Source organism: Rattus norvegicus, chromosome Y (genome assembly GCF_036323735.1).
Source record: "Rattus norvegicus strain BN/NHsdMcwi chromosome Y, GRCr8, whole genome shotgun sequence".
NCBI classification, from domain to species: domain Eukaryota; kingdom Metazoa; phylum Chordata; class Mammalia; order Rodentia; family Muridae; genus Rattus; species Rattus norvegicus.
In genome coordinates, this window is record NC_086040.1 from 11,876,126 (window position 1) to 11,893,114 (window position 16,989).

Genomic DNA, 16,989 nt, shown 5'->3' on the forward strand with positions numbered 1-16,989 from the left:
CATTGACACAACTGTAAAAGATAATGTAAAACAGAAAAGCAGATAGCCCAAAACATAAGGGATATCCAGGACACAATGAGAAGATCAAACCTAAGCTTAACAGGTATAGAAGAGAGAGAAGACTGCCAACATCAAGGGACACTAATATCTTCAACAAAATTATAGAATAAAACTTCCCTAATCTAAAGAAAGAGATGCCCATAAACATACACAAATCCTATAGAACTCCAAATAGATTGGAACAGAAAAGGAAATCCACCCATCACATAATAGTCAAAACACCAATTGCACAAAACAATTAAAAATATTAAAAGCAGTAAGGGAAAATGTTAAATAACATATAATGGCAAACCTATAATAATTATACCATAATTTTCACAAGAGACTATGAAAGCCAGAAGATCCTGGACAGATGTCATACAGACACTAAGAGAACACAAACGCCAGGCCAAGCTACTGTATCCAGGAAAACTCTCAATTAACATAGATGGAGAAACCAAGATATTCCATGAAAAAAACAAATTTACACAGTATCTTTCTACATATCCAGTCCTACATAGGACAATAATTGGCAAGCCGCAACACAAGGAGGCAAGTAAAACCATAGATAAAGCAAGAACAAAGAGAAGAGAAGCACACAAACATAAACTAACCTCCAATAATGTATATAAGAGAAAGTGACCATCAATATTCCTTAATATCTCTGAACTTCAATGGACTCAATTCCCCACTAAAAAGAGCCAGATTGACAAACTGGATATGTAATGAGGACCCAGCGTTTTGCACTACAGGAAACACACTTCAGAGACAAAGATAGACACTACCTCAGAGTAAAAGGGTGGAAAAATACATTCCTAGCAAATTTTCTGAAGAAGCAAGCTGGAGTAGCCATTCTAATGTCATATAAAATCTACTTTCAACCAAAAGTCATCAAAAAAACATAAGGAAGGACACTTCATATTCATCAAAGGAAAAATTCACCTAGATGAACTCTAAATCATAAATATTTATGCTCCAAATACAAGGGCACCTACATACATGAAAGAAACCTAAAGTTCAAAGAACATATGGCACCGCAAATAATAAGAGAACGAGATTTCAACACCCCATTCTCACACTGGACAGATCACGGAAAGAGAAATTAAACAGAGACATAGACAGACTAAGAAAAGGTATAAAGCAAACAGACTTAAAGATATTTAGAGAACATTCTATCATAAAACAAAAGGATATAACTTCTTCTCACCACCTCATGGCACTTTCCCCCACATTGATCAAATAATCAGTAAAAAATCAGGCCTGAAAGGATACAGAAAGATAGAAATAATCCACCGCATCCTATCAGACCTCCATGGGCTAAGGTTGTTCTTCAATAACAATTAGGAAAGAACACCCAAATATACACTTAAGTTGAACAATGCTCTACTCAATTATAACTTGGTCAAGGAAGAAATGAACAAAGAAATTGAAGACTTCTTAGAATGTAATGAAAATTAAGGTACAATACACAAAAAGTTTTGAATCACAATGAAAGCTGTGCTAAAAGGAAAACTCATAGCTCTGAGTGCCTGCATAAAGAAACAGGAGAGAGCATACCTCAGCAGCTTGACAGCACACCTAAAAACTCTAGAACAAAAAGAAGCAAATATGCACAGGAGTAGTAGAAGTCAGGGAATAATCAAACTCAGGGCTGAAATCAACAAGAATAAAAAAGGGTACCATACAAAGAATGAACAGAACCAAAAGCTGGTTCTTTGAGAAAATCAACAGGATACATTAACCCATAGACAGACTATCCAGAGGGCACACAGAGTGTGTCCAAATTTATAAAATAAGAAATGAAAAGGGAGATATAACAGCAGAATCAGAGCAAATTAAAAAAGTCATCAGATCATCCTACAAAAGCCTATATTCAACAAAACTTATAATTTGGAGAATTAGGAGAATTTCCTAGACATATGCCAAGTACCAAAGCTAAATCAGGACACAAAAACCATTTAAACAACCAATAACTAATAAAGGAACACAAAAATCATTAAAAACCACCCAACCAAAAAGTGACCAGGATCAGATGGGTTTAGTGCAGAAATGTATCCAAAATTCATAGAAAATTTCATACCAATACTCTCCATACTATTCCACAAAATTGAAACAGATGGATCACTACTGAATTCCTTTTATGAAGCCACAGTTTCTCTTATACCTAAACCACACAAAGACCCAACAAAAACAGAACTTCAGACCAATTTCCCTTATGAATATCCATGCAAAATTAATCGGTAAAAGCCTTGCAAACCGAGTCCAAGAACACATCACAGCAATCATCCGTCATGATCAAGTAGGTTTTATCCCAGGCATGCAGGGATGGTTTTGTGTATGGAAACCGTCAACATAATCCATTATATAATCACACTCAAAGTAAAAAAACCAATGATCCTTTCATTAGATGCTGAGAGAGCTTTTGACAAAATTCAACATCACTTCATGATAAAAGTCCTGAATAGTACAGGAATTTAAGGCCCATACCTAAACATATACAGCAAATCCGTAGCTAACATTAAACTAAGTGGAGAGAAACTTAAAGCAATCACACTGAAATCAGGGCCTAGACCAATCTGCCCACTCTCTCACAACTTATTCAATATAATTCTAGACATCTTAGCCAGAGCAAGCAGACACTGAAAGAGGTCAAAGGGATGTAGATTGGAAAGGAAGAAGTCAAAATAGCACTGTTTTTAGTTGATATGATAGTATAATTAGTGACCTCAAAAGTACCACCAGAGAATTACTAAGCCTGATAAACCATTTCAGCAAAGTGGCTGGGTATAAAAATAACTCTGCACAAAAGCTAAACAAGGGGAGAAAGAAACTAGGGTTATGACACCTTCACAATAGCACCAAATAATATAAAATATCTCGTGGTGACATTATCCAAGCAAGTAAAATATCTGTAATAGAAGAACCTCAAGTCTCTGAAGAAACTGAACGAGATTCCAGAAGATGTAAAGTTCTCCCAAGCTCATGGACTGGCCAGAAAGTAATAATATAGTAATTATAGTAATTAGTATTGTAAAAATGACCATTAAACCAAAAGCGATCTATAGATTCGTTTCTATCTCCATCAAAATTCCAATCCAATTCTTCATAGAGTTAGACAGAAAAATTCATAAATTCATCTGAAAAAACAAAAAAACACAGAATAGCTAAAACTGTCCTCAACAATAAAAGGACATCCTTGGGAATCACTATCCCTGAACTCAAGCAGTATTACAGAGCAACAGTGATAAAAACTGTACGACATTGAGACAGAGGCAGGCAAATAAACCTGTGGAATAGAATTGAAGACCCAGAAATGAACCCACGCACCCATGGTCACTTAATTTTTGAGAAAGGAGCCAAAACCATCAAATGGGATAAAAGATAACATTTTCAGCAAGTGGTGCTGGTTCAACTGGGGGTCTTTGTGTAGAAGAATGCAGATAGTTCCAGTGTTACGGCCCTGTAGAAAGATTAAGTCCAACTGGATCAAGGACCTCCACTTCAAACCAGATACACTGAAACTAATAGAAGAAAAAGTGGGGAAACATTTCAAACACATTGGCACTGGAGAAAATTTCCTGAACAAAACACCAATGGCTCATGCTCTAAGATCAAGAATTGACAAATGCGATATAAAACTGCAAAGCTTCTGAAAGGCAGAGTGTATTGTTGTTAGGACAAAATGCAAACCAACAGATTGGAAAAAGATCTTTACCAATCCTACGATTGATAGAGGGCTTCTATCCAAAATATACAAAGAACACATGAAGTTAGCCTGCAGGAAGGAAAATAACCCTATTGAAAAACGGGGTTCAGAACAAAACAAAGAATTCATAGCTAAAGAATATCGAATGGCAGAGAAATACCTAAAGAAATGTTCAACACCTTTAGTCATGAGGGAAATGCAAATCAAAACAACCCTGAGATTTCACCTCACTCAAGTATAAAAGGCTAAGATCAAAAACTCAGGTGACAGTTGATGCTGGCTAGGATCTGGAGAAAGAGGAACACCCCTCCATTCTTGGTGGGATTGTAGACTGGTACAACCATTCTGGAAATCAGTCTGGAGATTCCTCAGAAAACTGGACATTGAACAACCTGAGGACCCAGCTATACCTCTTTTGGGCATATACCCAAAAGATGCCCCAACATATGAAAAAGACACATGCTCCACTATGCTCATAGCAGCCTCATTTATAATAGTGAGAAGCTGTAAAGAACCCAGATGCTCTTCAACAGAGGAATGGTTACAGGATATATGGTACATCTACACAATGGAGTTTCAATAAATATACCAAGTTAATAACAATGGAAGGAAAGAAAACTTTACTGGCTCTGTATCTGACATATGGATCATAGCTATAAGACACAAAATACCCTATTCTTCATAAATAATGTAATGCAATTAAATATGCTATATATTTGAATAAATGCTTAAAATAATGGCACAGTAATTATCAAAAATTACATGAAAAATACTAAACCCTCAAATCGTTGATGAAATACAAATACCAATGACAGTGTTTGTATAGTGTTGCTGGAACAAAGAACCCTGGTATATGTTTGTTAGGTCTAACATTTAATATACGTACTAAAGAAATTAATATAAAACTGAAAACAAATTATTTGTGATTCAATATTACCACTGAAGGAATATGTACCTGAAGGAATCTGTCTATTCCAGTTATAACTCCATGAATGTAATTACCTTCTCGCTGTTCACAATATCCATGTTACAAAATAGTAAAAATGAATTATATAGACACTAGACCTTTACTTAACCATGAAAAGAGCAACATTTTATCATTGGCATGGATATTGATGAAACTAGATATCATTGGTTCAGCTGAAAATTCAGAAGTATAAATTCAATTATCTAAATCTTATGAAAGTGGGCAACTGCTCTTTGTTTTACTTTGAAGCCTATTTTATGGAAGGAAACTCAGATTATATTATAATCACGTTATAAACACGGTCACAGTTTTCCCATGGTTCACATGGCCATAGAGAGGATCCTACTATTCCTGGTTTGCTAAATGGCCATGTCAAACAGCCTTCCAATTCTTATTGTTTTTGTCCATACATTACTGCTTTATGAACTGTGGTCAGAGAAATGTATAGGTTTACTGTGCAGCAATCACTGTAGATCTATGTAACTGGTATAAGTGCTAAGACCATGAGAGGAAGAAAGCAGAGCATAAGGCTGAGTAACATTGCAGAAAAGGAGTAGACAGAACTTGAGGAGCGAGAGGATGCAATCGTGACATCTAGACATGACACAGTTATTGGACGTATGGACTCACTGCATTTATAGTCGTATGAACAAGTCCTGTACACAATTAAGACAATGAACTAGGGAAGATCGCAGCAGTCAGTACACAATGAACCAATGGATTATAAAGAAAATAAAGCAGGAAAATATAAAAAACATGAAGCTGGAAAGGGAATGTGTCCAGAGAGAGTAGAACCAAGTTAAGGATTGGTGTGATCAAGGTACATTGTATACGTGTGTGAAGAATAAATAAAAATTCTAAAATAACAAAAAAGTTCTGAAAATATATTAAGGATTTTTATATCCTATGGAAGTCATTTTTTTCCCTAAAAGTAGAATAGAGTATCCTAACTTTTGTTAAGTTGCAGAAAAGTCAGTGAAAAAACGTAGTTACATTGGTTCAGTGCATGCTTTCTGCATTATGGAAATATCAAACTGAGGCTCGTTAATCTGTACAGTTAACTTATATCACCTGTTCAAATAAAATGAAACACTCTGTAATGATCCACCAAAACCAAATTGCACACTAGAGATTTAAATGCAAACGGAAAAATCCCCTGTTCTTATCCTCAACCATTTTAATTTTGAAACTCTGAATACATATGAATATAAAAATTCTAACCTGATACACAGCATATATTATGCTGTCTTTGTGACTTATATGGTAATACTTTTAGGGTTGCACATTGCCATTAATTATGTCATTCATTTTTAAAATCCTAAGACAACAATTTCTAAAATCCATGGGCTTTGGTCCTGACAGCCAGGGGTTTCACTCTGTACATGATCACTTTATATTAATTAGCCAAACTCTTAAAGGAAATTTGCTGCCTCACAAAATTAAATTGATTCATTGCTATGGTTATGATAAGGGTTTCTTGTAAGAATAGATATAAATTTCTCATGACAAAATTTGCTTTCTCTTCTGGTGTTTTGTGGGCTATTGAGGAGCTTAAACCTCTTCCTTTCCAACCTAGCAGTTACAATAGACTATTTTTCACTGTCGGTCCTATACACACTAAAGATAGGAAAAACATTGAAAATAGTATGGGCTTTGATCACTGTCACAAAAGATAGTTTTTGACTTCTTCTTCATCTTCTTCTTCACCACCACCACCACCACCAAGACCACCACCAACACCACCACCACACTCACCACCACCACAACCATTACCACCACGAAAACCATCATCAACATCATCATCACCATCATCATCTAATTTACATGAAATTGAATTTGGAAATTTTTACAACAAAGAATGAAATGAAAAGTATTCTGCTTGAATCAGAGATATTGTTGAACACTAAGTCTTTTACAGACATTTTAATGTTATAAAGACATTGCCAAAATTGCTTCAGATGATTGATTGAAATGCTAGCGCTCTGTACAACAGGGTTCGAGAGTCCCTTAGTGAGAGAATGGTCTTTTACAGCAAGGCCTTCATTATCAGACTTTGATTTAACCCATGTACCAACTAAGTGAAGTTGTCCCAGAAATAAAATAGTGCCTCTCCAGAAACAGGTTTTATCCACTAATACACATCTACTTCTATTTCTTAATTGTCATGTTGATATGGGCTTAGGATACAATATGCTCTGATTTATTAATGATATTTTCATATTATTTGGATGAATTTTGAAAATTTCAAAGGATCATACCTATTCCATGATTATTTCCCATACAACTTTTAATTCGATCTTGAAGAATTGCATGAAAACGGAAGTATCGAAAATGTATATCTTCCCATTGAAAATTTGTAACGTCCATCATGTGAAACTCCCACTGTACTTCAGTGGATTAATATATCTGAAAGCATTTAAAGACTTTCCTACTGCATTATTGCAACTCTACAGAGCCTCACTCCCATAGTGGCAGTTCCAGATCGGCTGTAAACAAATCATTTTCTATGCCTTCAAAAGGGTTTAAAATATTTTCATTAACTTTTAATATGAAACTAGTTAGGACTTTGAGAAAGGGGGCAGACAAGCCCTAGAAAGTATGTTTTTAAAATACTTTTCTTAAAAATAGACTTTTTCATGCAATATATTTGAATTATGATTTCCCTTCCCTCTATTCCCTGCCTTCTTCTATCTCCTGTCATCTGTATCTACATTCTTCTGACTCTCATTAGAAAAGAAACAGTCATTTAAGGAATAAAAATAAAATGAAAGTTAATGAACTAGAGTAGAACAAAACAAACAGATAGAAAAGAGCCAATACAAATTACAAGAATCAGGTACAGACATAGAGACCCATATTTCCATTCGCACAACCAGGAATTCCATGGAAAAATAAAACCAGGAAAAATATATACACAAAACATACAGAGTAAAAATTAATAGATAAATAAGCAAATAAAAAAGGAAAAATACATTCTGAATAAAAAGTCCTGACCCATTATGAGACAAGGATCCTCCAAAGATAATATTCAGTTCCCTTAGTGCTTTATATGCAGTCTACCCTTATTTTTTAAGATAAATATCTATATCTATCTATCTATATCTATCTATCTATCTATATCTATATCTATATCTATATCTATATCTATATCTATATCTATATCTATATCTATATCTATATCTATATCTATATCTATATCTATATCTATATCTATATCTAAATCTATCTATCTCTCTATCTATCTCTCTATATATATTAATATATATATATACACATACATACATACATATATATATATACATACATACATACATACTTACATACATACATATATATATATATATATATATATATATATATATATATATATATAGAGAGAGAGAGAGAGAGAGAGGGAGTTTTTCTTCTTTTTTTTTGTTTTTTGTTTTTTGTTTTTTGTTTTTTTTTTTTTTCGGAGCTGGGGACCGAACCAGGGCCTTGCGCTTGCTAGGCAAGCGCTCTACCACTGAGCCAAATCCCCAACTCTTGAGTATTTCTTATTTACATTCGAGTGTAATTCCCTTTCCGGTTTCCTGGCCAATACCCCCCTAAACCCTCCCCCTCCCCTTCTTTATGGGTGTTCCCCTCCCCATCCTCCCCCATTGCCACCCACCCCAACATTCATGTTCATTGGGGGTTCAGTGTTAGCAGGAAAAAGGGCTTCCTCTTCCACCTATGATCATACTAGGATATTCACTGCTACATATTAAGTCAGTCCAGGGTCAGACCATGTATAATCTTTAGGTAGAGGCTTAGTCACTGGAAGCTCTGGGGTCTCAAGCCCCTTCAGGCTCTTCCAGTTCTTTCTCTGATTACTTCAATGGGGGTCCTATTGTCAGTTCAGTGTTTTGCTGCTGGCATTCGCTTCTGTGTTTGCTGTAATGTGGCTGTGTCTCTCAGGAACGATCTACATCCGGCTCCTGTTGGCCTGCACTTCTTGCTTAATCCATCTTGTCTTATTGGATGGCTGTACATGTATGGGCCACATGTGGGGCAGGCTCTGAATGGGTGTTCCTTCTGTGTCTGTTTTAATCTTTCCCTCTCTATTCCCTGCTAAGGGAATTCTTGTTACCCTTTAAAAGAAGGAGTGAAGCATTCACATTTTGATCATCCGTCTTGAGTTTCATTTGTTCTAGGCATCTGGGGTAATGCAAGCATTTGGGCTAATAGCCACTTATCAATGAGTGCATACCAGGAATGTTTTTCTGTGATTGGGTTACCTCACTCAGGATGATATTTTCCAGTCCCAACACTTTAGCTACAAATTTCATAAAGTCATTGTTTTTGATAGCTGGGTAATATTCCATTGTGTAGATGTACCACATTTTCTGTATCCATTTCTCTGTTGAAGGGCATCTGGGTTCTTCCAAGCTTCTGGCTAACATAAAAAAGGCTGCGATGCACATAGTGGAGCACGTTTGTTTTTTATATGTTGGGGCATATTTGGGTATATGCCAGAGAGAGGTGTAGCTGGATCCTTAGGCAGTTCAATGTCCAATTTAATGAGGAACCTCCAGACTGATTTGCAGAATGGTTGTAGCAGTCTGCAATCACACCAACAATGGAGGAGTGTTCCTCTTTCTCTGCATCCTCGCCAGAATCTGCTGTAACTGACTTTTTGATCTTAGCCATTCTCACTGGTGTGAGGTTATGTCTCAGGGTTGTTTTGATTTGCATTCCCCTTATGACTAAGATGTTGAACATTTCTTTAGGTGTTTCTCAGCCATTTGGCATTCCTCAACTGTGAATTCTTTGTTTACTTCTGAACTCCATTTTTAATAGGATTATTTGTCTCCCTGCGGTCTAACTTCTTGAGTTCTTTGTATATTTTGGATATAAGGCCTCTATCTGTTGTAGGATTGGTAAAGACCTTTTCCCAATCTGTTGGTGCCTGTTTTTTTCCTAATCATAGTGTCTTTGCCTTACAGAGGCTTTGTAGTTTTATGAGATGCCATTTGTCAATCCTTGATTTTAGAGTATCCACCATTGGTGTTTAGTTCAGGAACTTTTTTCAGTGCCCATGTGTTTGAGATGCTGCCTTAGTTTTTCTTCTATTATTTTGAGTTTGTCTGGTTTGATGTGGAGGTCCTTGATCGACTTGGACATAAGCTTTATACAGGGTGATAAGCATGGATAGATTTGCGTTCTTCTATATGTTGACCTCCAGTTGAACCAACATCATTTGCTGAAAATGCTATCATTTTCCATTGAATGATTTTGGCACCTTTGCCAAAATTCAAGTGCCCATAGGTGTAAGGGTTCATTTCTGGGTCTTCAATTCTGTTCCATTGGTCTACCTGTCTGTCTCTGTACCAATACCATGAGGTTTTTATCACTACTGCTCTGTAATACTGCTTGAGTTCAGGGATAGTGATTTCCCCTGAAGTCCTTTTATTGTTGAGGATAGGTTTACTCTCCTGGGTTTTTTGTTATTCCAGATGAATTTGCAAATTGTTCTGTCTTACTCTTTGAAGAATTGGATTGGTATTTTGATGGGGATTGCATTGAATCTGTAGATTGCTTTTGAGAAATTGGCCATTTTTACTATATTATTCCTGCCTTTCCATGAGCATGGGAGATCTTTCCATCTTCTGAGGTCTTCTTCAATTTCTTTCTTCAGAGTCTTGATGTTCTTATTGAACATATCTTTTACATGCCTGGTTAAATAACACCGAGCTACTTTATATTGTTTGGGTCTATTCTGAATGGTGTTGTTACCATAATTTCTTTCGCGGCTTGTTTCTCTTTTGTGTAGGGGAAGGCTATTGATTTATTTGACTTAATTTTATACCCAGCCACTTTGCTGAAGTTGTTTATTAGCTTTAGTAGTTCTCTAGTGGAATATTTGGGATCACTTAAATATACTATCATATTATCTGCAAATAGTGATATTTTGACTTCTTTACGAATCTGTATCCCCTTGATTTCCTTTTGTTGTCTGATTGCTCTGGCTAGAACTTCAAGAACAATATTGAATAAGTAGGGAGAGAGGGGGCAGCCTTGTTTAGTCACTAATTTTAGTGGGGTTGCTCTAAGTTTCTCTCCATTTTGTTTAATGTTAGCAACTGGTTTGTTGTATATAACTTTTACTATGTTAGGTATGCGCCTTGAGTTCCTATTCTTTCCAGGATTTTTATCATGAAGGGGTGTTGAATTTTGTCAAATGCTTTCTCAGCGTCTAATGAAATGATAATGTTTTTTTTTCTTTCAGTTTGTTTACATAATGGATCACGTTGATGGTTTATTAAACCATCCCTTCATGCCTGGAATGAAGCCTTCTTGATCATGGTAGATGATTGTTTTTATTGTTGTATCCGTTTTGCCAGAATTTTATTGAGTATTTTTGCGTCGATTTTCGTAAGGGAAATTGGTCTGAAGTTCTCTTTCGTTGTTGGGTCTTTATGTGTTTTAGGTATAAGAATAATTGTGGCTTCATAGAAGAAATCGGTAGTGCTACATCTGTTTCAATTTTGTAGAATAGTTTGGAAAGTATTGGTATGAGGTTTTCTATCAAGGTCTGATAGAATTCTGCACTAAAGCTGTCTGGACCTGGGCTCTTTTTGGTTGGGAGACCTTTAATGACTTCTTGTATTTCCTTAGGAGTTATGGGGCTGTTTAACTGGTTTATCTGTTCCTTATTTAAATTTGGTACCTGGTACCTTTCTAGGAAATTGTCCATTTCCTGCAGTTTTCAAGTTTTGTTGAATATAGGCTTTTATATTTAGATCTGATGATTTTTGAATTTCCTCTGAATTTGTAGTTATGTCTCTCTTTTCATTTCTGATTTTGTTAATTTGGAAACACTCTCTGTGTCCTCTCATTAGTCTGGCTAAGGGTTTATCTATCTTGTTGATTTTCTCAAAGAATCAACTTTTGTTTCTGTTGATACTTTCTATGGTCCTTTTTGTTTCGACCTGGCTGATTTCAGCTCTGAGTTTGATTATTTCCTGCCTTCTACTCCTCCTGGGTGTATTTGCTTCTTTTTGTTCTAGAGCTTTTAGGTGTGCTGTCACGCTGGCTATATATGCTATCTCCTGTTTTTTTCTGCAGGCACTGAGCGCTATGAGTTTTCCTCTTAACACAGCTTTCATTGTGTCCCATATGTTTGGGTATGTTTTACGTTAATTTTCATTAAATTCTAAGAAGTCCTTAATTTCATTCTTTATGAATAACGATAAGCAGGTTATCATTGAGTAGAGCATTGTCCAACTTCCATGTATATGTGGGCATTCTTCCCTTACTGTTATTGAAGACCATCTTTAGGTCGTGGTGTTCTGATAGCATGCAGGGGATTATTTCTATCTTTCTGTACCTGTTGAGGTCCGTTTTTTGAACAATTATATGGTCAATTTTGGAGAAAGTACCATGAGGAGCTGAGAAGAAGGTATATCCTTTTGTTTTAGGATAGAATGCTCTATAAATATCAGTTAAGTCCATTTGGTTCATGACTTCTCTTAGTCTGTCTATGTCTCTGTTTAATTTCTGTTTCCATGATCTGTCCATTGATAAGAGTGGGGTGATGAAATCTCCTACTATTATTGTGTGAGGTACAATGTGTGTTTTGAGCTTTAGTAAGATTTCTTTTACCTATGTAGGTGCCCTTGTACTTGGGGTATGGATATTTAGTATTGAGAATTCATCATGGGGTTTTTTTCTTTGATGAATATGAAGTGTCCTTCCTTATCTTTTTTGATGAATTTTAGTTGAAAATTGATTTTATTTGATATTAGAATGGCTCTTCCAGCTTGTTTCTTCAGATCATTTGCTTGGAAAGTATATTTCCAGCCTTTCACACTGAGGTAGTGTCTGTCTTTGTCTCTGAGGTGTGTTTCCTGAAGACAGCAGAATGCAGGGTCCTCACTGCATACCCAGTTTGTTTATCTTTGTCTTTTTATTGGGGAGTTGAGACCATTGATGCTGAGAGATATTAAGGAATAGTGATTATTGCTTCCTGTTATATTCATATTTGGATGTGATGTTATGTTTATGTACTTTTCTTTTCTTTGTTTTGTTTCCCAGATGATTATTTCTTGTTTTTTCTAGGGTGCAGCTTGCATCCTTATGTTGGTCTTTAACATTTTTTATCCTTTTTAGTGCTGGATTTGTAGAAAGATATTGTGTAAATTTGGTTTTGTCATGGAATATCTTGGTTTTGCCATCTATGTTAATTGAGAGTTTTGCAGGATACAGTTACCTGGGCTGGCATTTGTGTTCTCTTACGTCTGTCTGACATCTGTCCAGGATCTTCTGGCTTTCATAGTCTCTGGCAAAAAGTCTGGTGTGAGTCTGATAGGTCTGCCTTTATATGTTACTTGACCTTTTTCCCTTACTGCTTTTAATATTCTTTCTTTATTTTGTGGATTTGGTGTTTTGAATATTATGTGTTGGGAGGTCTCTGTTTTCTGGTCCAATCTATTTGGAGTTCTGTAGGATTCTTGTATGCCTATGGGTATCTCTTTTTTTTAGGTTAGGGAAGTTTTCTTCTATGATTTTGTTGAAGATATTTACTGGTCCTTTGAGCTGGGAGTCTTCACTCTCTTCTATACCTATTATCCTTAGGTTTGATCTTCTCATTGAGTCCTGGATTTCCAGTATGTTTTGGACCAGTAGCTTTTTCTGCTTTACATTATCTTTGACTGTTGAGTCGATGATTTCTATGGAAACTTCTCCTCCTGAGATTCTCTCTTCTATCTCTTGTATTCTGTTGGTGATGCTTGTATCTGCCACTCCTTTTCTCTTCCTTTGGTTTTCTATATCCAGGGTTGTTTCCCTGTCTTCTTTCTTGATTGTTTCTATTTTCACATTTAATTCATTCAATTGTTTGAATCTATATTGCCGGAATTATTTCAGGGATTTGTGTGATTTCTCTCTGTAGGCTTCTACTTGTTTATTAATGTTTTCCTGTGTTTCTCTATGGGAGTTCTTCACATCTTTCTTGAAGTCCTCCAGCATCATGAACAAATATGATTTTGAAACTCGATCTTGCTTTTCTAGTGTGTTTGGATATACTGTGTCTGATTTGGTGGGAGAATTGGGCTCCGATGATGCCATGTAGTCTTGGTTTCTGTTGCTCTGGTTCCTGCGCTTGCCTCTCGCCATCAGATTATCTCTATTGTTACTTTGTTCTGCTATTTCTCACAGTGGCTAGATTGTCCTATAAGCCTATGTGTTAGGGGTGATGTAGACCTGTTTTCATGTTTTCTGTCAGCCAGTTATGGGGACAGAGTGTTCTGCTTTCGGATGTGTAGTTTTTCCTCTCTACAGGTCTTCAGCTGTTCCTGTGGCCATGTGTCTGAATTCACCAGGCAGGTCGCTTGGAGCTGGAAGGTTTGTCTTACCTGAGGTCCCAAGGCTCATGTTTGCTCGTGGGGTGTTGCTTATGAGCTCTCCACAGCGGCAGCAATCAGGAAGATCTGTGCCACAATTTCTGGGACCTTTCGTGCACCAGGGTTCCAGATGGCATTTGGTGTTTTCCTCTGGATTCAGAGATGTGGGGTGAGTGTAGACTCTTCTGGTTTCCCAGGCTGTCTGCCTCTCTGAATGTTTAGCTCTCCCTCCCATAGGATTTGGAGGCAGTGAAGTGTTTATCCAGTCGGTCCCTTCAGGATCCGGCTGTGTCTCACATGCAGCAGAATTCCTGCTCCTGTGTCCTTATCCAAGGGAACCCATAGGCCATATACAGTTTCCTCTTGGGCCAGGGATGTTGGCAGGGGTGGGCAGTGTTAGTGGTCTCTTCTGCTCTGCAGTTTCTGGAGTGCCCACCAGTCTCAGTGGTGAGCTCTCTTTTCCGCAGGGTTTGGGGCAGTGAGCTGGAGGCAGGGAGCCCGAGATTAGGTCTCCCGCTCTCATTTCCCATTTCTGATATTGGCACAAATATTAGAGTTAGGCATTTATTTCCTTTGTTCTCTTTTGCTGTCTGTAGCCAATATGTCCCATTTTTATGACTTATTTAAACAAAACTGTATTTAATAATTTAAAGGAATATATAATGAAAAAAATACTGACATGATTTGTGATTCAAAGATACTAACAATTTAAATATATCTCCCTTTACTAAAAGTTATACAACTCCTTGAAGAATCTCTGAGAGATAATATAAAAAATATGTTTATAGGAATGGTATATCAAATACTTTTTATTAATAGCGTCAATCAGAAAATGGTTTTAATATTTATGCATTATGGTAGTTGATTATGGAAGAAACTGACTGTTCTTAGATTTCTTAATAATGTATATAAATCATTAATTCTTAATGTTTGTTGAAAGGAGGAAGTTATCAACTAATAGATATATACATTGTGGCACACGTTTCTAATATAAATAGAGCATATTAAATATATAATTTATGACCTAAAGGTGAGCAGAAGAAAGATATATCATAGATTTTACCTAAGATATGATTGGAGTTAAGATATGATTCATGAATCCATGTAATTCTTTCTAGACATCTAATAAGATAAAATTAGTGCTAAAAAAGCTAAAACAGCAATTAGCAGGTTCGATCTAGTATACCTATTTAAAAATTGCTTTTGAAAAAATACACAGAAAATATTTTCAAGGTTATATATACAGCATATACAAAAATTCACTGCGTCCATATACTATCAATATGATACAAGCAACTTTCTCTGGTCTTATTAGGTTTGAATTATTAAATATACATATATATGTATGTATACACACACAGGCACACTCAAACACACACACAAACACACACAATACTTCTAAAATTTAAAACAAATTAGGAAATAATAGTCATTCAGAGAAAACTAAAGAAAAAAGATAAACTAAATTTCCAGTATAATGTACTCCCAAAAGTGTACTTTCTAGCATATAAAACTTTGCCTTATAATTTTTCAAAAAATACATATGGGGCCAGTACATGTAATCAGATATCATTGTGACTTATTACTCAGAATTAAAGTAGAAATTGAAATGGAGTGGGAAAAATATTAAATATTATTTAGCTACACTTTTTCAATTATACAAAAAATCTGAAAAACAGTGAAATGACACAACATGGAAAATTGCTTTCTATTAAGCATTGATATCTAAGTTTAGTCTTCATAGACTATATAATAGAGAGAACTAAATCTCACATGTTATTTCCTGGCTTAAATACAATTTTCCTGGCTCGTAAATATACACAGAATCAATCAATACAATGAAAATGGATAGATGTTGTGTTACAAAAAGTAAAAGACATTTTGTATACATATTCGGTATAAATTTATTTTTGTAGCATTTCTTCCCATGTTTCTGTTGGATATTTTATAAATCCTCACTTTGGTGTAGTCGGTGCTTAAATTTAACTGAACATGGCTTAATATGTCAATATAGTAGAAATGGATTCTTGGGGCAGAGAATACCTTTGGGTTAAACCTGGTTATAATGAAATGGTGGTCACAATGTGCACAACCAAATAGAAGGTAAGAAACTGTGGCTTTGGGTACAGGAGTCATGATAAGATTTCACTTTGTAGTGTTGGAAGAATTGTTCTGTGATATCATGAGATTGTGCAGTGAACCGGTCTTTTCTTTATTCCTGTAATAAAAGCAAAAATTTGTTGTTTTTAGTTCTGGAAAAGAGCTTGCTAGGTGACTAGATCAATCAGGACCTCGGGAAGAGGGAATTAGATATGCAAATATATTTTTGGTATTGGATTTCTTCTAGGTACTTTAGGTAACTAACTTCATAAGACTTGGAATATAATCAGACAAGAGCTTGTTAAAGATGTAGAAAAGCACGGGGTGTGGTGGCACAGGCCTTTAATCTTAGCACTGGGGAGCAGAAGCAGGCAGAACTCTAAGTTCGAGGCCAGCTTGGTGTACAGAGAAAGAGAAAAAGAGAGGGAGAGAGAGAGAGAGAGAGAGAGAGAGAGAGAGAGAGAGAGAGAGAGAGTTCTGGTTCTGCCAGGGATATAAAAGAAACACTGTCTCAAAAATGTACAAGAATAAGTTGTGTATTATACAAAGAAAAAATTCTCATTTTATTTTAGTAAGATGTTAATAATTTTATCTTGATTCTAATGCAATGTATTAGCTATAAAATAATGTGAAGGCACCAAAAATGTATGAAAAGATGTTTTCCATCACTATTCCCCTTAAACTATAAGCAGAATTTTATTAAATAAACCTATGTAAATACACTTGGAAGGCTTTTCTGTGATTAGCTAAAGGGTTTTTACATTGTGAATTAAGAATGGTGGTTTTCAGGCCAATCTTGAATGGTCATCACT

At 35.8% G+C, this 16,989-nt stretch overlaps 1 long non-coding RNA gene across 1 annotated transcript in view; it reads left to right on the forward strand.

Moving 5' to 3' along the window:
* Positions 1–16,989, forward strand: part of LOC134484485 (uncharacterized) — a 33,094-nt gene that overhangs the window by 15,828 nt on the left and 277 nt on the right. The window lies entirely within an intron of this gene.